General features: G+C 35.0%; 1 pseudogene; it reads left to right on the top strand.

The window, feature by feature from the left end:
• Positions 1–588: 588 nt before the first annotated feature.
• Positions 589–21193, top strand: LOC132181833 (senescence-specific cysteine protease SAG39-like; annotated as a pseudogene).
• The last annotated feature ends 1249 nt before the right edge of the window (positions 21194–22442 follow it).

A 22442-nucleotide genomic window follows, 5' to 3' on the forward strand; every position in this document is an offset into this window, starting at 1 on the left:
CCCATCAATTCCATATTTGGATTTCACTTTTATCACTCAGATGTAACTTTCTTTTAAGTCTTTTCTCTGCCTTTGTATTTCTTGTGAATCTCTTGTATAGAGCTTCCAGCTCTTTTGATTATAAATTCAAGAACCACTCTGCTCTTGGTAAGCAACCAGACAGAGCTTCTCTCAAAATCTTTCAGAACCAACATCTTTTAAGTTGGTTAAGGTTAGACTCTCCCGAGAGAACATAATTTACTTGAGCAAATTGTCAAAATATTTTAAATACAGAAGCAGGCAATGATAATGTGATTTAATTACAATGGGGCATGATTTTATGTTGGAAATTGTTAGAAACCAGATATAGAAAATGAAGAAGTTGGAAAAGAAATTTTATATTTACACCTAAAAATCATTAGGCAAGCCACTTTCCTAACATCTTGAGAAAGAGAAAGGAAGTTCCTCATTTCCTTGCTACAGAAATTGTCCTTCCAATCCAATTACAAGGTTTTTTTTCTTCTTCTGTATATTCATTTCCTTATTTGGGTTTGTATTTGTCGTATGAGATAAAAAATAAAGCATATAATAATAGTAAGTAGCCTAGAAATGGTAGGTGACTTGTTTGGTTATGTGAGTGGAGGCTGAGTGTTTGCCACATATCCAACAGGACTTTTTGGTAAATAAGTGGATATATGGCCCAACTATTGATGGGCCTATAAATATTTGAGTACAGAGAGAGATTGTTCTACTCATCCATATTTACATGCTTTTGCCATAACTCCAACATGTGGGGATGTTGAAATTTTCTCCTGCCAAGAGTAGGCGGAGGCCGCACCTCCATCCCTCACTGTTGGGCTGAATTTGGGTTGTCAAGCCCATCCAGATTCAAACAAACCTTACAAGCTTAGGCTCCGTTTGTTTCGAAATAAAATATTTTCCGTCGTAAAATATTTTCAGGGATGTCATTTTACAAGAAAATATCTTACGATGAAAACATTTTCTGGAGTTTGGCGCGCGCACGGAAAATCACAAATATTTTTTTTATATTCACAACGTAAAAATACTAATATACAATAATTTAAAAAATAAAATATAAAAATACCCGTCCGAGACTTGACAAGGACCTGCCTGGGACTTGACCGGGACCCGCTCGGGATCAAGCTAGGAGCTACCCGGAACTTGACCAGGACTCGCCTAGGACTTGACAAGGACTCGCCCGGGACCTGACCAGGTCCCAACCAGGACCCAACCGGACCTGCTCAGGAACCGCCCCGGACTTGACCGGGACCTGCCCGGGACTTAACTGGCACCCGCCCTGAACCTGCTCAAGACCCACACGAATTAGCTTGGGACCCCACCGAGACCTGACCGGGACCTAACTAGGACCTGGCCGGGTAGGTCCCAGGAAAGTTCTGGCAGGGTCACGGGTAGGTCCCAACAGGGTCCCGGGCAGGTCCGACTGGGTCCCGAGCAGCTCCAGTCGGGTCTCGGGCAGGTCCTAAGCGGCTCCTGGTCAGGTCCCTAGTTGGGTCCTGGTCAGATCCTGATGTTGGCACGGGCGAGTCCTAGTTAAGTCACGGGCAGCTTTCGGCGAGGTCCCGAGCGGGTCCCGGTCAGGTCCCAAGCAGTTCCTGGGCAAGTCCCACCGAGTTCCTAGGCGGGTCCTGGTCAGGTCCCGAACGGGTCCTAGGCAAGTCCCAGGCAAGCCCGGTTGGGTCCCAGGCAAGTCCCATTCAAGTCTTAGGTGGGTCCCGATCCCGTCCCGGCGAGGTCTTGAGTAGGTCCCGGTCGAGTCCTGGGCAAGTCCTGACGAGGTCCCGGGTGAAACCAGGTCAAGTCCAGAGCGGATCCCAGGCAGGTCCCGATTGAGTCTCGGGCGAGTCTCGGTCAACCAATTTGCAGATCTCACAAATGAAGAGTTCAAAGACTCATGGAATAGATTCAAGCCTCATATTTGTTCCACAAACACCCCTTCTTTCAAATATGGAAATGTCACTGCACTGCCATCAACTATGGACTGGAGAAAGAGAGGAGTTGTGACACCCATCAAGGACCTAGGACAACACGGTAATTAGCATTAAATTCTTTTTAGCTAACATCTACATCTATAAATGTCTTTTTTCCAACTCTCTAATTATTTGTCGAAGGTCTATATATAGGCTGTTGCTGGGCGTTTTCAGCAGTAGCAGTGATAGAATATATTACAAAGCTAACAACTGGTGAATTGATCTCTTTATCCAAGCAAGAGCTGGTTGACTGTGACACTAGTGGCGTGGACCAAGGTGTTATACAAATAGGACACCCTTAATGTAGTGCCCCAGAATTTTCAAAGCTATTTAAATAGATTATTTTGATAATGATGTTATTTTAATATCCATTGTAGCTAAGGATTTTAATTCTTGGGAAATTTATGAGAGTAGTAATTAGAGAATGGTAATTGGTGAAATAATAAGATAGTAAATGGTAGGTATAAGGATGGTAAATTGAAGGTAGAATAGTATAGGGTTGGTGAAATAGTATAGGGTTGGTGAAATAGTAAAATGAGGGTATAATTGTAAATTGAAGGTAGAATAGTATAGGGTTGGTGAAATAGTATAGGGTTGGTGAAATAGTAAAATGAGGGTATAATTGTAAATTGAAGGTAGAATAGTATAGGGTTGGTGAAATAGTATAGGGTTGGTGAAATAGTAAAATGAGGGTATAATTGTAAATTGAAGGTAGAATAGTATAGGGTTGGTGAAATAGTATAGGGTTGGTGAAATAGTAAAATGAGGGTATAATGGTAAATTGAAGGTAGAATAGTGTTTGATTTTCTCCTATAAATAGAGCTCTTCTCCTTCAGTATTTTCACCACTCATCTCCTCTCCCATCTCTTGCAATATATTCTTCCTTCTTCCGCTTTTTACTCGGTCTTTCTTCTTTCTAAGAGTGTTTACTCAGAACAGAGAGAGAAAGGGCGAGACCAAGCGCTACAAGAAAGAAAGAACACAAGAGATAGCGGACTTTAGAAATTAGTTTCAAAAGATATACTAGTGGTGTTAGTCATATTGGAGCAACTAGATTCCTTCATACCACTTTTAGCTTCAGTCTAGAGGTAAGTAAATTCACTACCCCTTCTAAAATTACTTCATGTCATGCTATTTATATATTCTTGTATTAAATTGTAAATGATTATTTTATTTACGTATTATGAAGTTATGTTGCATGCATGAAGGATTTCTAAAAGAATTATCTAGAAAGTTTCTATTTGTTTAAATGCTTTCTAAGCACAACAAGTTTATATTTGGAAAAGTTTTCCATTTTGAGAAAAGAAAGTTGAGAAATGATGATGATTATAAGAAAGAAAAATGATGATAAACCCTCCTACATGTTGCCCTAAGATGCATCAAAAGAAGTACAAAGAAAAGTACAAGAGATGAGATAAATGTTTATGAAATGAGGGCACATGTATGGAGGAGAGTATTTTTGGCCCCAAGATAAGTAAAGATGAGAGTTCGGTACCGATACTCGGATGGAGGCGAAACCACTGAAGGAGGCTATGCCAGAAGGTGGTATTCCATCAACTAGACCGTTGAGTGCACCAAGAAAGAGTTAATTGACGGTCGGGCATGGCTGAGGCCTCAGTTCAGTGCCATGGTCACAGGACCCGCAACCCTCGTGCACAGGGGTAACAGTGTACATGGGCCCTATTATGAGAAAATGATACTATATTTTCAACGATGTTATGCTATGATGATTTACAGAGATGATTTACAATGATGATTTATAATGATGCATTATGATGATGATTTATAAAGATGATTTACAACGATGATTTATTACTAGATGTAATAGTATGTATATGTTACGGGAGATGCAACCGTATGTACATACAGATATTATTATGGCTAGAATTATATTTATTTGCGAAAATGATTTTCAAAACTGAGAACAAGGAGTAAAACTATTTATGGTTATGGATTTTACTTGCTGGGCCCCCCTTTGGGCTCATTCAGTTTTATTTCTTGTTTTCAGGTAGAAAGGATGCTGGAATAGGAGGCCGGAATGGGGTGGGAACAATTATTAATTTTCAAAGTCTTTTCATATAAGTTATTGTAATGATATGATATTCCGCAACTAAAATCTAATGTTTTTTAATTCCGCTTGTAATAAAATCTCTTGAAAAAAAATGTTTTACGCATTTATTGTATCTTTTAAAATCAAGTACTCTGATAGACCTTATAGATCTTTGCAAGAATTTTTGTTGAAAAAGAAGAAAAGTGGCAAACTCAGTCTTAACGGACTGGGGATGTTACAATTTTGGTATCAGAGCAAAGGTTATAAGGTTCTGGCAGACTTTTCAAAAAAAAAAAATAATAAAAAATAAAAAATTTGGGGGGTTAATGAGAAGCCACATTCCGGCCAAGTAGAGTGTGCATTGTTGTGTGGTCTCTAATAAATGATGCATTAGCATTTTTCTAATGGTTAATTTTTTTGTTAAAAAAAAAAAAAAAAAAAAATCATCTTAGTGTGATTTATGTGGAGGATTTTATTATTGTGATTAAGTTAATGACGAAGATGAATTTTATTTTATAGATAGGTTGTGATCTATAGTATCTGCCTAATTGGATTTGCGGCAGTTTTCTAGAGTATCGATTGATAAGGGTATATTTTAAGGTGTCTCGAGGATTTAGAAAATATTATTGATCATAATTTAAAATTATATGATGATTTTATAGATTTGGGTTGCGTGATGATTTGTGTAATTAACTTGGTGACAAAATGGTTTTATGGATTTAGGTTGTGAGACAAATTGTGTAAGTGACTTGGTAATGAATAGTCTTATGGATGTCGGTGGTGAAATGATTCTTGAACTGAATTAATGATATACGAGTTTGTATGAGTTTTTGGTAATGGCTAAGATTTAGTTGATGACAATAATGATACTATGATTGATGTTGTAATATATGGATTGATGAATAAGGATTACGTAGTGGCATGAAGTGAATGCCTAAGTATTGCAGGGATAAATGCAATTGAGGTATACCCTAGAATCTATAAGACATTTTGATATTTACATTTCTGGTTTAAAGATTTTGATATTTTTGGATGATTGTGATGACTTTAAGGTACAATTCACGAAATCTTTGAGGTGATTCTTAGAATTTGAGGTGCTAGGTTTTCTGTAATTGAGGTAAATTATATTGAAGTGATGCTTAAAGTTTTGAGGATGAATTAGTGCTCCTAGGTTGTGGATAATATTTAAATTTTGAGGCATTAGTGGATATGAAATTATGAGAAATTTTAGTTATATGCCAAAGCTTTTGATATAATTTTCTTTTACTAAGTAAAGATAATGGATTATTATTCTTGAGGTAAATTGAAGCATAAAGGTAAGAGTTGAAAGACAATATAATACAGTGATATAATATAGTGACATGATCTAAATTTCTCTTATAAGATATATGTTCAATGATATTAAAGTATTTTAGAGGTTGATAACATGTGATGGTGCATACTTAGATGTTTTATTGAGTGATTAACTTGTTAAACAGATTGTTTGTTTAAAGGAAGTTATTATAATGACAGGATGATTATATAATGAATATTGAATGAGTACTAAATGATTACGAAAAGAAATGTTTGGAGAACAAGCTCCTTATAATATTACATACCAGTGTCCATCAAAAAAAAAAAAAAAAAAAAAAAAAGTTTGTTGCATAAAGAGACACGTGGTAATGATGAGCAGATGATTCCTCAGAGCTGCTCCAGGAAAATTATTTCTGCATAGAGAAAACCTAGTATGAGCAGAATCGTATATATTTATATAATTGAATTATCAAAGAGAATATTTATTTCTAATGAGGTACCTGACTAGAGCGTGTGCGGAGAGACTTGCAACACCCCTGAACATCGACCCGGAGTTTTTCGTGCTGTCGCTGGAGACGTTCGGTATTCTTCTCCATTTCTAGCATCTTTGGTCCCAAGTATTCTGCGTAAGATAACACCATCTTTTTCAGCTGAGTATTCTCCTGCTTCAAATCCACGTGTTTTCGTTTGTAGTATTTGAGCAGTCGCTGTAAGACCCCGATTTGGTTTCTTGAGACTTTCAGCTCAACATTTCTGGCACTCAAACGTTGTGCCATGTCAGAAACTGAAGCAGTACCTTGGATACTGAATGCCAATGAATTATTAATGGCATCAGTATCCGACCTATCCGCTAAGAATGTTTGATCCCGTGGAATTACAAAACCTTTGGCCACTGCTACAGCAGTAGAATCATGGAGCATGACAGAATCGTGAATAGTGATAGGACGATTGTCAAAGACAAAAGTTGGCTGCCATACGTTAGGATATGCAGCAGGTTCATTAGGGTGTGTAACAGGTATGACGGGATGAATAGCAGACACTTCAGGGGGAACAACAGGCATATCCGGTTGCACGTCAGGCATAACAATGGGTTGTGCTGCAGGAGCAACATTCAAATCGAGGTTGTTAACGGATGATGATGATGCTCCCATATTTAGGAGAGTAAGGAAAAATAGTTGAGAATACGAAGAAATTGGGAGAGATGAAGTACTGAGAAAAGACTAAGCGTTAGGAACTGAAGAAATTTTTGTGAAGTTTCTGGAAGCAGCAGACGAGTGGCTTTAAAGGAATTTTTCACTTCAGGTGAAATAAACAGTAAACAACAAAGCGTTAGGCGACCTCGGGCCGCGATGGAAATTTTGTCAAAAGATCCCGTGGAAGTAGGATCTTGTCTCCTGTCATAAATTCGACTGAGCTCATTTTTCAAACCCACTGTTCAATCAACGACTTCGAATACCATGCGCGGGCAACTGAATGAATTGTCATGCCAACGCGCACCACGCGCTCGTTCATTATCCAGAAACCCTTCATATAAATTCACACCTCTTTCTCCATTGCAACACATGCCTTTTGATCATACCCTTTCGCCTGAAATCTTCTGCTAATAGCCTTCCATACAATGAAAGCTCGACTTTTCTCCCAGTTGAGCGTATCCTCAAGAGAGAAAAAAAATGCAGCATCACGACTTGATTTACAAACCCAACACCTTATACTCTCAGTAGTAAACCATTGAAGCAAGATTATCGTTGATCATGTCCTGAGGAAGCAAGATTATCCTTGATCATGCTTCTCAGGCTAAATATCTCTCTTTTCTTCTCAGTCTTCGTAAATGACAGAAGAGAGAGAGCATCCGATGTGGGTATTTTGAAAGTCTCACATACATGCCATGTCCTGAAATGCTTTTCAAATCTTCATTTCTAGAAAGCAACAGGACTATCTTTCTCTCTTTTCTCTTCTTGACCTTGCAAGACCCAAGGGAGAGAAATTATAACATGAGTGTTTTGGGACATCCAGCTTGGAAACTTACCCATATCCTACTTTGCTTGCTTATCAATTTTATCTCTAGAACGCAGCAAGCACAATATGTATTAGTCAAGAATGGATGAGAATCTTACATTTGATGTAATCGTGTATTTCGTTTGAGTTGAAATCATAATTACGAGTTTCTATTGTTGAGATATGATTTATCAAGTAAAGATGTAGTACTGAAAGATTTTCGCTGATATTGTAGCATCAACACAAAAGTGGGATGAGAAAATAGAAACGGTTGTGTATTTAGAATGAATCGAATTATGATGTCACTTCTGAGGTATATTCATGTAATGATGTTTGAATGTTGGTGCTATTTACTTTTACAGGTTTATGATGGTGAGAAGTTAATAATTATTAGAGCATCATATTAAAATTTCGTATGCATGATTTGGAATACTGGGATACTAAAGAGAATATAGGCAGGAATGATTTTTACACCTTTTTGATAAAATTGATTAAATTAGATCGAGAAAATTATTGCAGGCTTGAAATGAGGACTATGATATTTGGAGGTATGAACTATTGATCACATGATTTATTAATTTGATGTTTAAACCTTGATTGTAGACTGTTGATGAATAACTCGATTGTTGTTATTGAGGTTGGAAAGAAACAATGGAAAAGATTTTGAGGTAAGATTTTAGTGTGAATTGATGAATGATTGCAGAAATTGAAACTTTAGACTGTGAATAAGATTTACTCATAGAAGAAGGAGATGGAATTTCAATATGATAAAAGAGAGTAAGCTTTGATGAAGGATTGAAATGAATATTTTCTGAATCCCTCAACTTGAAGATTGGACGATAATATTATAGGTTTTAATTTCGATGACGAAATTCTAATAAGGAGGGAAGATTGTAGTGCCCCAGAATTTTCAAAGCTATTTAAATAGATTATTTTGATAATGATGTTATTTTAATATCCATTGTAGCTAAGGATTTTAATTCTTGGGAAATTTATGAGAGTAGTAATTAGAGAATGGTAATTGGTGAAATAATAAGATAGTAAATGGTAGGTATAAGGATGGTAAATTGAAGGTAGAATAGTATAGGGTTGGTGAAATAGTATAGGGTTGGTGAAATAGTAAAATGAGGGTATAATTGTAAATTGAAGGTAGAATAGTATAGGGTTGGTGAAATAGTATAGGGTTGGTGAAATAGTAAAATGAGGGTATAATTGTAAATTGAAGGTAGAATAGTATAGGGTTGGTGAAATAGTATAGGGTTGGTGAAATAGTAAAATGAGGGTATAATGGTAAATTGAAGGTAGAATAGTGTTTGATTTTCTCCTATAAATAGAGCTCTTCTCCTTCAGTATTTTCACCACTCATCTCCTCTCCCATCTCTTGCAATATATTCTTCCTTCTTCCGCTTTTTACTCGGTCTTTCTTCTTTCTAAGAGTGTTTACTCAGAACAGAGAGAGAAAGGGCGAGACCAAGCGCTACAAGAAAGAAAGAACACAAGAGATAGCGGACTTTAGAAATTAGTTTCAAAAGATATACTAGTGGTGTTAGTCATATTGGAGCAACTAGATTCCTTCATACCACTTTTAGCTTCAGTCTAGAGGTAAGTAAATTCACTACCCCTTCTAAAATTACTTCATGTCATGCTATTTATATATTCTTGTATTAAATTGTAAATGATTATTTTATTTACGTATTATGAAGTTATGTTGCATGCATGAAGGATTTCTAAAAGAATTATCTAGAAAGTTTCTATTTGTTTAAATGCTTTCTAAGCACAACAAGTTTATATTTGGAAAAGTTTTCCATTTTGAGAAAAGAAAGTTGAGAAATGATGATGATTATAAGAAAGAAAAATGATGATAAACCCTCCTACATGTTGCCCTAAGATGCATCAAAAGAAGTACAAAGAAAAGTACAAGAGATGAGATAAATGTTTATGAAATGAGGGCACATGTATGGAGGAGAGTATTTTTGGCCCCAAGATAAGTAAAGATGAGAGTTCGGTACCGATACTCGGATGGAGGCGAAACCACTGAAGGAGGCTATGCCAGAAGGTGGTATTCCATCAACTAGACCGTTGAGTGCACCAAGAAAGAGTTAATTGACGGTCGGGCATGGCTGAGGCCTCAGTTCAGTGCCATGGTCACAGGACCCGCAACCCTCGTGCACAGGGGTAACAGTGTACATGGGCCCTATTATGAGAAAATGATACTATATTTTCAACGATGTTATGCTATGATGATTTACAGAGATGATTTACAATGATGATTTATAATGATGCATTATGATGATGATTTATAAAGATGATTTACAACGATGATTTATTACTAGATGTAATAGTATGTATATATTACGGGAGATGCAACCGTATGTACATACAGATATTATTATGGCTAGAATTATATTTATTTGCGAAAATGATTTTCAAAACTGAGAACAAGGAGTAAAACTATTTATGGTTATGGATTTTACTTGCTGGGCCCCCCTTTGGGCTCATTCAGTTTTATTTCTTGTTTTCAGGTAGAAAGGATGCTGGAATAGGAGGCCGGAATGGGGTGGGAACAATTATTAATTTTCAAAGTCTTTTCATATAAGTTATTGTAATGATATGATATTCCGCAACTAAAATCTAATGTTTTCTAATTCCGCTTGTAATAAAATCTCTTGAAAAAAAATGTTTTACGCATTTATTGTATCTTTTAAAATCAAGTACTCTGATAGACCTTATAGATCTTTGCAAGAATTTTTGTTGAAAAAGAAGAAAAGTGGCAAACTCAGTCTTAACGGACTGGGGATGTTACACTTAAGCACCTTAAGCACACCCATTTCAAATGGTCAAAATTTGAGCAAAACAATGTGTCCCCAAAATGATACAAAAATTCTTGAAATGGAAACCATCCCATACACCCAAGATGTGGGCAGTCTCATGTATGTCATGATAAGCACAACACCAGATATTTGTCATGCGGTGGGATTGGTAAGTAGATATCAATCCAATCCAGGAAAGGAACATTGACAAGCGGTAAAAAGAATATTCAGATATCTGCAAGGCACTAAAAACATGGGTTTGTATTTTGGATTTGGAGATCTAAGCATTGTAGAATACACTGACGCGGATTTTGCAGGAGATATAGATGACAGAAAATCAATCAGTGGCTATGTATTCCTATTCGGGAGAACAACTGTTTCTTGGTTGAGTAAGAAACAAAATTGTTTTGCAAAATCCACAATGGAAGTTGAGTATATATCATGCAGCACAATAGTTAGCAATGTTGTTTGGATTAAGCGTTTCATTAAAGTCTAAATTTTGGAATGTCAGATGGGGCTGTCAAAGTATTTTGTGATAATAAGTCTTCCATCTCTCTAATAAAAAGTGGAGCTCAAAGTTTCAAAGGCAAACACTCGACATAAGTATCACTATATTCAAGATATAGTATAGAGGAGTGAAATAAAAGTTGAATTTATTCCCTCAATAGAGATGGTAGCTGATCCCCTGACCAAAGGGTTATCTTTAGATAAATTTAGACAGTATATAGCAAAAATAAAATTAAGAAACACTTAGGAAATAGCTATATGGTTCACAGCATAATCAGAAGTTCGAGGACGCTTGAATGAATGATGATATGCGCTTTCGCCCCATTAAATTAAATAAATAGTTTTGGGTGAATGACACTTACAAGCAACAGACATTATAAACTGACATAAATGTAAAGTCTACCAAAAGGCATTATGTTAAGTTTGGTGTAATGTTTATATTCCGATAGTGTAATAAACATCAGAAAGATGTGTCAATATAAATTTCAAATAGGGATAACCTTAGAGAAAAGAAATTGAATGAAAGATTCAATACAAGTTTACATATGGCTATATGTAAAAACCATCAATTGTAGAATGGGTGTAAACTGTATTCCCAAGTAAGGATAATTGATGTTATTTGCTTAAATTGCATAGCAAGTAAAGTCACCACTAATATGTCATCAATTAGACACATATGGTAAAAATGTATGGTCAAATGAAATAATATAAGTGTGCACACATCAAGAATGTTATGATTTGATGACTACCTGCAAGCACTCGCAGATAAGGAGTTGCCATATTTTGTGGTACCAAGGTAATCATGTACAACTAGGGTTCATTACCAAATATAATAGTATGATCAAGTGGGAGATGATGCTGCATAGGGTGATCACATTATAACAAGTGTGGTCATCCCCAGACTTGATTATTTCTATAGGAAGGTAATAACTTCCTGATGGAGGTTATCTGATAAGAGGACACAACTCTTGGTCAAGAGTTGTGATTGTGACTCTATTTATAGAGTCCCATGACTACATATTTCTGTAACAATTTCATTCTTACTTTAGTCTCTCAAATTCTCTTAGTCCTCCATTGGATTTCCACCCTAACGGGAGAAATCCTTTTAGAAGATCAATCAATAAATTCTACACATACATATGTGGAAATTCCCAAAGAATAACACAACTAAGCCATGCTAATTGGAGAGTGCTACATCAATGCCCTAAGGAGGAGTTTAGCTACTCATGGAGGTGTTGAAAAACACAAACAGGCATGGACCAAGGTGTTATACAAATAGGGAAAAATACAAAAAATGAAAATGCTCCTAAGGTGTGTTACAATGTAACTTTCCTTAAGAAAATATTTGCCCCTACCAAAATTGGTATGCAATAGGGTTTACAGCAAATTTTTCTCCAGGATACAATGGAGCCCAGAAACTTTTGTGTTATAACTGTGTTCTGCACAAACGAAGTTAAAACGCGAAAATACCCTCAGATTTTCTATTCTAACTAGAGACCCAAAAAACAAAGGATAATGCTAATTTTTAAAATTCAAGGATATTAAAGAGAATTGAATTGTCAGAGATAATTATCTATTCTCAAATAATTTCGAATTTCAAAATAAAACTACTATTTTGAATTTCGAAATAAAACTTCTGTTTTGAATTTCGAAATAAAACTGCTGTTTTGAATTTCAAAAAATTAAACTGCTGTAAACTGATAATCCAACTAGCACTTAAATCGGACCATTAAATTAAATAAGTATCTTAATTATTGAATCTCAATTGTTAGAGCAACAGTCTAGTAGATCTAACCACTGGATCTACTTAAGAAGCATCCTATGGTTTAGATCAAACCACTAGATCGAACGATCTTGACCATCCAAAAATGAATGGTCATGATTAGATCGCTCCAAGCTTTGTGCTAAGTGCGCCATCAAGGAGCCACTAGCGCCCTACAGCTCACGCCACGAGCGCGTGTGTGTGTGCGTCCAGTGCTTCACATTGTACTATAACTTGCACTAGAGTGTACCCTATCATAGCTCATTTAATAGCTTGAGTTTGTTGGACCTTATAAATGTTAACAAAATCTTCACACTTTCCAATGTGGGACAATCTTCATTCAATGCTCTTTAAAGCCTTCTATTTAAAACATTCCCAGGACACAAAATAATATATATATTGAAAATTTTTCAACAATCCCCCACCATTTTCAAAATCAAAACAACTCAAGTAAAATAGGAAAACTCATGCATAAATGTAGGTGTCTTGAGGGCTTGAACCTTCACTTAGTGATAGTATGTCAAAGCTAATCAGAATAACATAATAGTTAAACTTTGAACCAGCTATCATATCCTATTTGAGTAACTGGACATACCTCACACATGCTTTCTCTTCTCTTTGGGTATTTTCCTTTTAAGCCGACACGTGGATTGACCTTGTGTCTATATCCCAGTTTCATGAGTGCTTTAGAGTCAATCCTAGTCTCATAGAAGTCAGGACCACCTCTGACACTCATATAGGGAGGCTCATCAAAAGTGTCCTGTAATAAATACACTTCAACAAAACTATGTTATAGGCCTATTAAGTGCATAACACACAACCTCTATTATAACATTACATTCCAAGCACCCTTACATTAGAATGTTTTATTAGTTTTAAAAACTAATATAAAATGTGGTGCTTGTAATCACAATATATAGTGTACTTTAGCTCATTGAACTCAAGATCTTCAAAAATTCAAGCCATCCCCTTTGATGTTTTCCACACCAAATCCCTTGCAAGTCCTTTAGTCAAAGGATTTGCCAAATTTTGAACAGATCTCACAAAATCAATGGTAATTACTCCATTAGTGAATAATTACCTTACATAACTATGCCTTAAACCAATATGCCTTGATTTGCCATTATGATATGACTATAAGCCCATGACAGAATAACTTGACTGTCACAATGTAAAGACACTGGAGACACATGTTTGGAGACACATGTTTAGGCCATAGAGGAATTTCCATTAATAAATTCCTCAACCATTCAGCTTCTTTGCTACAAGAAGCCAATGCCACAAACTCAGCTGTCATGGTAGAGTCTGTAATAAGGGTCTGTTTCTTAGAACCCCAGGAGATAGCTCCTCCACCAAGGGTGAAAATCCACCCACTGGTTGAATTATCCATGATCCAACTAGCATATATATATATCCTTCCAACACTATAGGATATTTGCTATACAAAATTCCATCATCCATGGTCTTTTTTAAATATTTAAGAATCCTATGTACAACAATCCAATAAATATGACTAGGATTACTAGTATATCTACTCATTTTATCCACTGCATATGCAATGTCAGGTCTAGTGCATGTCATTGCATACATCAAACAACCAATAACTCTAACATATTCCAATTGATCTACAGCTCTACCAGTATTAGGGTACAATTTCATGCTAGCATCAAAAGGTGTAGACACAGGTTTGCAATCAAATTGATTAAACATTTTAAGAACTTTCTCAATATAATGAGACTGATTAAGAATTAATCCATTCTCATTTCTAACAATTCTAATACCAATAATTACATCAACAATACCCAAGTCTTTCATGTCAAAGCTAGAAGACAAGAAATTCTTAGTATTTTCAATGCTTTCAAAATCAGTTCCAAAAATCAACATGTTATCAACATATAAACATATAATGACTCCTTGATTTTTATGAAACTTGCTATATACACACTTGTCAGAATTATGAATTTTAAATCCATTTGCAACCACAGCTTTATCAAATTTTTCTTGCCACTGTTTAGGAACTTGTTTAAGACCATAGATGGATTTAATTAATTTACAAACTTTTTCGTTCATGATTAGGCATAACAAATTCCTTGGGTTGATGCATATAAATTTCTTCTTCAAGCTCACCATTTAAAAATGCAGTTTTAACATTCATTTGATGAATTTCAAAATTATAAATGGATGCTAATGCAATCAATGTTCTAATGGTAGCAATCCTAGCAACAGGAGCATAAGTATCAAAATAATACAAACCTTATTTTTGTTTAAAACCTATAGCTACTAACCTTGCCTTGAATTTTTCTATGGTTCCATCTATCTTCAATTTCCTTTTAAAAATCCATTTACAACCAATAGGTATGGAACCAGGGGGTAGATCTACTAGTATCCACGTATGATTACCCATTATAGAATCCATCTCATCAATTATCGCTTCTTTCCAAAACGCAGCATCTTGAGACTTTATAGCCTCTTCATATGTCAAAGGATTTGAATCTATATTAGGTGAGATCATCTATTGTTTACAAGATGAATCTCTAGATCCTTCAACCAAATATACAATGAAATCTGGTCCAAAAGATTTTCCTTTTCTCATTCTTTTACTCCTTCTTAATTCAAAAGATTCACTTGGCTCACCAGATTCATTGTTATTTCTAATAGGTTCCATCATCTTATCATTTATAGATGGAATTGATGTGAACTTGTTTTCATAAAATTCTACATCTCTGGATTCTATAACAGTATTTACCTCAACAGAATTATTAGGTTCAACAACTAAGAGCCTATAACCCTTGCTATGTTGAGCATAACCCAAGAAAATACATTCAATGGCTTTTTGTCCTAATTTCCTGATTTTTGGTTCAGGTAGTCTCACAATGGCCCTACACCTTAAAATAATTAAGATTGGGTTTTCTTTTCTTCCATAATTCATATGGGTAACCTTGGATTTCTTCTATGGTACTCTATTTAATAAATAATACGCTATAAATTACAATTCACCCCAAAAACTTTTATTTAGCCCAAAATTACTAAGCAAAGCGTTTACCATTTCAACTAAAGTTCTGTTTTTCCTTTCAACAACTCCATTTTGTTGTAGAGTATAAGCAATGGATGTTTCATGAATAATGCCTATAGATTCACAATATGAAGGAAAATGGAATTCTCCTCCTCTATCGGATCTAAGGCATTTAATTTTGACATTACACTGATTTTTCACTTCTGTTTTGTAAACTTTAAAATTTTCCAGAACTTCATCTTTTGAAAACAGAATATAAACATAGTAAAATTTCAAAAAATCATCAATGAAGGTTACAAAATATTTTTTACCTCCTCTTGTAGGATTGCTATGCATGTCACAAACATCACTATGCAAAAGTTGCAATAATGTAGAAGATCTATCAATTTTTGGAAAAGATTTTCTGATAATCTTTGTTTTCAAACAGATTCTACATTTATCAACCATATCATTTACATAATGAGGAATCAAATTTAAAACAAACATATCATGCAATTTTCTAATATTAACATGTCCTAATCTATTATGCCACAAAGAAACAAAGTCAATCATATAAGCAGAATTCACAACTTTATTAGCCAAATTAAGTTTGAACATGTTCTGAAATAAATACCCTTTCCAACAAAAACACCCCCTTTGGTTAGCATAAACAGATCTGACTCAAAGACACACTTCAATCCAAATTTATTAAGAAGACCCCTAGACACGAGGTTCTTCCTAATATCAGGAACATAATATACATCAGTAAGAGTAAGAACTTTCCCAGAAGTGAATTCCAAATTCACTATTCCTTTGCATTTCACAACAGCAGAGATGGAATTTCCCATGAAGAGAACGCAACCATCCTCCACTGCTTCAAAGGTCTTGAATAGACTCCTCTCCATGCAAACATGCTTTGAAGCACATGAGTTGATCCATCATGAACCATCTTCTTCGAGCATGAAGATCTCGGATATCATAGCCACAAACTCTTTCGAGTCAGAAGCTTGCTATTTCTTCTCAGAAAATGGCAATCCTTCTTGAAGTGGCCTGGTTTTTCGCAATGATAGCAAGCAAATTTCACTTTCTTATCATGGTTCTGGTTCTGGAAATTCGTCCTCTTCTTTTGAAGGGCTTTTTCTTCTGAAAGGGTTTCTTTGAAGAAGATCCTTCCTCCACCATATGCACTTTCGAGGACAAAAATCCTTGTTCTTCATTGTCTTTTTTCTTCAGTTCTTCCTCAATCTAAAAGTGCTGAACTAACTAATCAATAGTTATTTCTTCATTTTTGTGTTTCAAAATTTTCTTTTGATCTTTCCAAGAAGCAGGAAGTTTGCCAATGATGGATGAGACAACAATTTCCTCATCCATCTTCGTGTTATACTAACTAAATTGACTCAAAATATGCAGAATCTCATTAAATTGTTCAACAATAGGCCTAGCATCTATCATTCTGTAATTCATGAATTTAGAAGCCAAAAACTTCTTACTTGTAGCATCTTCTAAAAGATACTTAGCCACGAGCGCATCCCAGACATCTTTGGCAGTCAATTTGCTTTGGTATATGTCGAACAGAGAATACACCATAGCGTTGCAGATATGACCCTTGCAAATATAGTCATCTTACTCCCACTTCATGATTGCCCGAGTCTCAGCAATCGTATCGTTCTCACGTGCTACTAGCTTCGGAGTTGTTAGCACGTAATCCACCCTAATTCCAGCAAGGAGGAAATGCATCTTCTTTTGCCACCTCTGAAAAGAAGTTCCATCAAAGCAGTCGAGTTTGGTGAAATCAGCAACAAGTTCTTTCATGGATTGTGGCGCCATTGAAGCAAAAATATTTTCTTAAGATTGTTATACAAATAGGAGAAAATACAGAAAATGAAAATGCTCCTAAGGTGTGTTACAACCTCACTTTCCTGAAGAAAATATTTGCCCCCACCAGAATTCATATGCAACAGGGTTTACAACAAATTTTTCTCCAGGATACAATGAGCCCAAACACTTCTGTGTTATAATTGCATTCTGCACAAACGAAGTTTAAACCCAAAAATACCCTCAAATTTTCTATTCTAATCAGAGACCAAAAAAGAAAAGGATAATGCTAATTTTAAAATTCAAACAAGGGTATTAAAGAGAATTGAATTGTCATAGATAATTATCTATTCCCAGATAATTTTGAATTTCAAAATAAAACTGCTGTTTTGAATTTCGAAATAAAACTGCTGTTTTGAGTTTTGAAAAATCAAACTGCTGTAAACTGATAATCCAACTGGCACTTAAATCTAACCGTTAGATTAAATAATTCTCTTAATTATTTAATCTCAATCATTAGATCAACAGTCTAGTAGATCTAACCACTGGATCTACTTTAGAAGCATCTTATGGTTTAGATCAAACCACTAGATCGAATGATCTTCACCATCCAAAAATGAATGGTCATGATCATATCGCTCTGATGCTTCGTGCTAAGTGCCAAGTGCGCCATCAAGGAGCCACTAGCGCCTTACAGCCCACGCCACGTGTGCGTGTGTGCATCCGGTGCTTCACACCGTACTATAACTTGCACTAGAGTGTACCCTAACATAGCTCATTTAATAGCTTGAGTTTGTTGGACCTTATATGTAACAACCTCGATTTTAAAAACTCTCATATAAACGATATTAAATAGATTAAAAGAATAAATGAATAAATTAGATCAATGATATATGGATTAATGATATTGAATAACTATTTAGTGTTACAAGTATATTACATTGATTTTTGACATCTTTTGTATATCCATTCAATTCTAAAATTTAGCTTCACTAATATGTTTATGAGCATAATTAAACACAATCTAGTAAATAAATTATTTATATTGGTGTTTAGTGAAGTTAGAAATTAATTTGAAGCTTTGTAGTTTTTGGCCTAAAAAGCAGTGTCTTAATTTTCATACTGTCTAAATGGGATTAAAACTGCTAAAGAAAGATATCAAGGCTAGCCACCTTTGATGAAAGCTTAAAGTCTTCTAGTAATGATGATTATAGTAAATATCATGATTATAATGATTTAATTAGGCAAGTGGCCAAGTGGGAATGCAAATAGATTAAAGCCCTAGGAAACTTTGTACAGGCCAAAAATAGACTCAAACGAACTCGGATGAAGTCGAACCAAAAATATAAAATGTTTGTCTCGGAGTCCTCTATCTACTCTCAAAATTTCATGTCAATCGGAGTACGTTTGGACATTGAAAAATGGATCGGAATACACTGCCCTCATTTTGGACGAAAATATCAATTGGTATAGAGCATGAAATATGGACTAGGTTCATTCTTTTGATTAAATACATCTCAACCCTTAGATCAAATGTGTAAAAATAAATCCTAACCATCCATTCTCTTATAAATAGAGCCTATGGCTAAATTCACTTTCACTTGAGTTTTTACAATCTTAGAACAAGTAAAATTGTTTGCTCCTTCTTTCATTTTATTTCTTAGTTCTACTCAAATACCATATAGCCTAGATCTTTCTTGTAGTGTTCAAGCGTTTTTCTAAAACTAGCTACCTAGAGAAGATTTGGTGGAGTTTTACTTCTAAAAGATTATTGGGTAAGTGTTTCATCATGATTTATTGCTTTTATTACTTGTCCTCATTTAATTGTTTAAAGACCCAATAAAGCGTATAATGTAAAATAAAGTAATGGAACAAGTGAATTAATAATAAAGAGTTAGTGGACAAAATCAATTAAGGACTTATAATATTATCTATATATTATTTACTTTACAGTATTTACATTAAGTCATTTCTTTTATGTCATTTAAATTTCTGTTCATATTTCTGGCGGTAAAGACTAATTGAGGTCATCCCCGAAATATGCATTTAACATTTACATTCAGTCATTTCTTTTATGTCATTTAAATTTCTGTTCATATTTCTGGCGGTAAAGACTAATTGAGGTCATCCCCGAAATATGCATTTAACATTTACATTCAGTCATTTCTTTTATGTCATTTAAATTTCTGTTCATATTTCTGGCGGTAAAGACTAATTGAGGTCATCCCCGAAATATGCATTTAACATTTACATTCAGTCATTTAACTAGTTATATATGACTATTTTATATTAATATAATAAAATGAGTAAGTAAAGATGAAGTGACGGATAATAAATAAATATAAAAAGATGAGTGTCTTTAAACAATGATATTATTGGAGAATGAACTAAGTATTGTTTGTATGTATGTATTATATGCAGAAGTGGAGCAGAATACTACACTAAGGAGAGTAAGTATGGATATACTTACTGAGTACTAGCTTTGTTTTATTGTTATAGGAATTCTTATTTTGTCTTATTGATATAATTTTGCAATACAACTACTGCATCATGTGTCTAATAAAATGGGCTGATAAGATAGCCACCTTAAGAACAAGCTGGGTGGATTGCCGCGAGGAACTGTCGGTATCTCAGTGGATGGGGGTATATAACCGTCCAAAAGGCCTAATATATAACTAAGCTGGGGCGGTGTAGTTACCAGCACCAAACAAGTAAACCTCTAAAGTGTGAGGGACATAACGGACGTAAGCGGGCTGAGAGCTCATGAGAAGAGGTCTGAAGAAAGATTATCATAAAACACAAACTAATCTGTCATTACGCTGCATTCACAACTCATTCATTATTATATATTTTAGTCTTTAATCTTATTTGTTCAAACTAGTCTTTTTAGTCTTTATATCTAGGAAAATAGATTACTCACTTGTTTGCCTATGTAAATATGATAACGTCATCTTTACATAGATCTTGATGCAGGGATAGAAAGTGAGGACGATGGTCCTTTTACTGGTTTTGATGGTTGATAGACCATCTGCTGCAGGATTTATGCTTACTCTATGGAGCAAGTCTCATTTATGTTAATCGCTTTTATTATGTATGGTGATGTGTGTAAACTTAATAGATATTACTATGTTAATTTAGGTGCCGTCTGTGGCATATATTTGGTACACCTAGTGTATATATATGTTGTAATGAAAACCATGTTTCTATTTTATTTAATAATATATCACCTCGAGGTATTTCAGTCAGCTCAACTGTGTTGTGTAAGTTATTCCTAGGTCATAGAAAAAGAAAAAAATATACATACTCCGTTGTAAGATTGTATTTTCTAAAGTTGCAGCGTCACGACTTCGATATTTGCTAGTTCAAATATCGGGGCGTTACATTATAAATGCCAACAAAATCTTCATACTTTCCAATGTGAGACAATCTTCATTCAATGCTCTTTCAAGCCTTCCATTTATAACATTTCCAAGACACAAAATAATATATATTGAAAACATTTCAACACAAGGTTATGAAGGAGGTTTGATGGACGACGCCTTCAAATTTATCCAATAGAATCAAGGCCTTGCATCAAAAGCTAGCTACCCTTACACGGGTGTTGACAGAACTTGCAACACTAACAAAGAAACCAACCATGTGGCCAGGATAAATAGGTTTTAAGATGTGCGTGCCAACAGTTAAGAGGCCCTTCTCAAGATTGTTGCTCACAAGACGGTTTCTTTTGCCATTGATGCTTCGAGGGCTGACTTTCAGTTTTATTCCAGCGGTGTCTTTACCGGTGCCTGTGGCACTGAGTTAGACCATGGTGTTACTATTGTTGGGTACAGGACTAGTGCCGATGGGACTAAATACTGGCTCGTGAAGAACTTGTGGGGAACACAGTGGGGTGAAGAAGGGTATATACAAATGCAAAAAGATGTTGATGCAAAGAAAGGCCTATGCGGCATAGCTATGGAAGCCTCTTACCCTACTGCATGAAATTCATAATTAATGGCAGTATAGTATCAGAAACTCCATGTGTAACGACCTAGGAAAAAGTGCTAGCCATATTTGCGCTATTACCTCCAAAGGACTAGTCGATTTGGAGCTTCCTTATAATTCATTATAAAGTCCAGTTTCACATAATAACTAAGCAATGTTGGACTTAGCACTTATGACTATTTTATAAACCACCCACATTATGTGGGAAACAATGTGGGACTTAGCACCGATGACTATCTTTATAAACCACCCACATTATGTGTGCTTCTTCTTATCTTCCCAATATGGGACCGGGGTGTTACACCATGCATGTTCTTCCACTTTTACCTTCATTTTGTTGTTGCAAGTGTTCATGCTTCAGGCCTTTGGCTTTTCTTTCCACCGCCTCTTCCTTTGCTTTCCTTTTATTTTTTATTTTTTTTATTTTTTCGTTCTTTAGTCTAAACAGTCTACTAGTTTTGCTTTTGTTTACTGGTTTTCATTCTTCTTGTTTTCTTCAATTTCTCTTGTAGAAAACAAAGACCCAATTCTCTTTTGACTTTCACGTTAAGCCCAAGGTAGAGGACAATTTTTATTGTTATAAATTCTCTCTCTCTCTCTCTCTCTATATATATATATATATATCATTTAAGTTCAAGACTAATAATTAGAAAATATTCCTAACTTAACTATAAAAATGCAAGAATTAGTGCTTATTTTAACTAAAATAATTGTGCATATTTAACTTATTATCACTTGGTCTTTGGACTCTTGTAAATGATCGTCTTTACATATATTGTCTTTCAATAAACCAACACCTTTTATACTACGAAAGCAGAAGACTCACTTAGTTGACTATGTAAATATGATAACGTCATATTTATGCCATCCACAATAGCATCCTTTATTTTTTTACTATATTAATTAAATATTATTTCTTTATAAAATATAAGTCCTACTTACTCTCAACATTTTACAAAATTTGAACACAATCCCCAATAAAATAAAAAATAAAAAGATGAGAGAGGAGAAAGAAATAAGCATTGTGTTATGCCATTTTCCCAATACAAGGCAATAAGTACCTAGAATACATGCGATTGCAGTAAAGGAAATGCACGGTTTTTATCATTTCTCCAAAGGAAATTTCCTAATGAAGATGAACTCGACAAGTGCTAATAAAAAGAGAAACAAACAAAGAAAAGAAAGAAACCAACCAGATTGTGGATCATGCAGCAAACCGTGAGCCAGATGGGAAGTGATGCTGCTA

Source organism: Corylus avellana, chromosome 5, assembly GCF_965113065.1.
Source record: "Corylus avellana chromosome 5, dhCorAvel1.hap1.2, whole genome shotgun sequence".
NCBI lineage: Eukaryota > Viridiplantae > Streptophyta > Magnoliopsida > Fagales > Betulaceae > Corylus > Corylus avellana.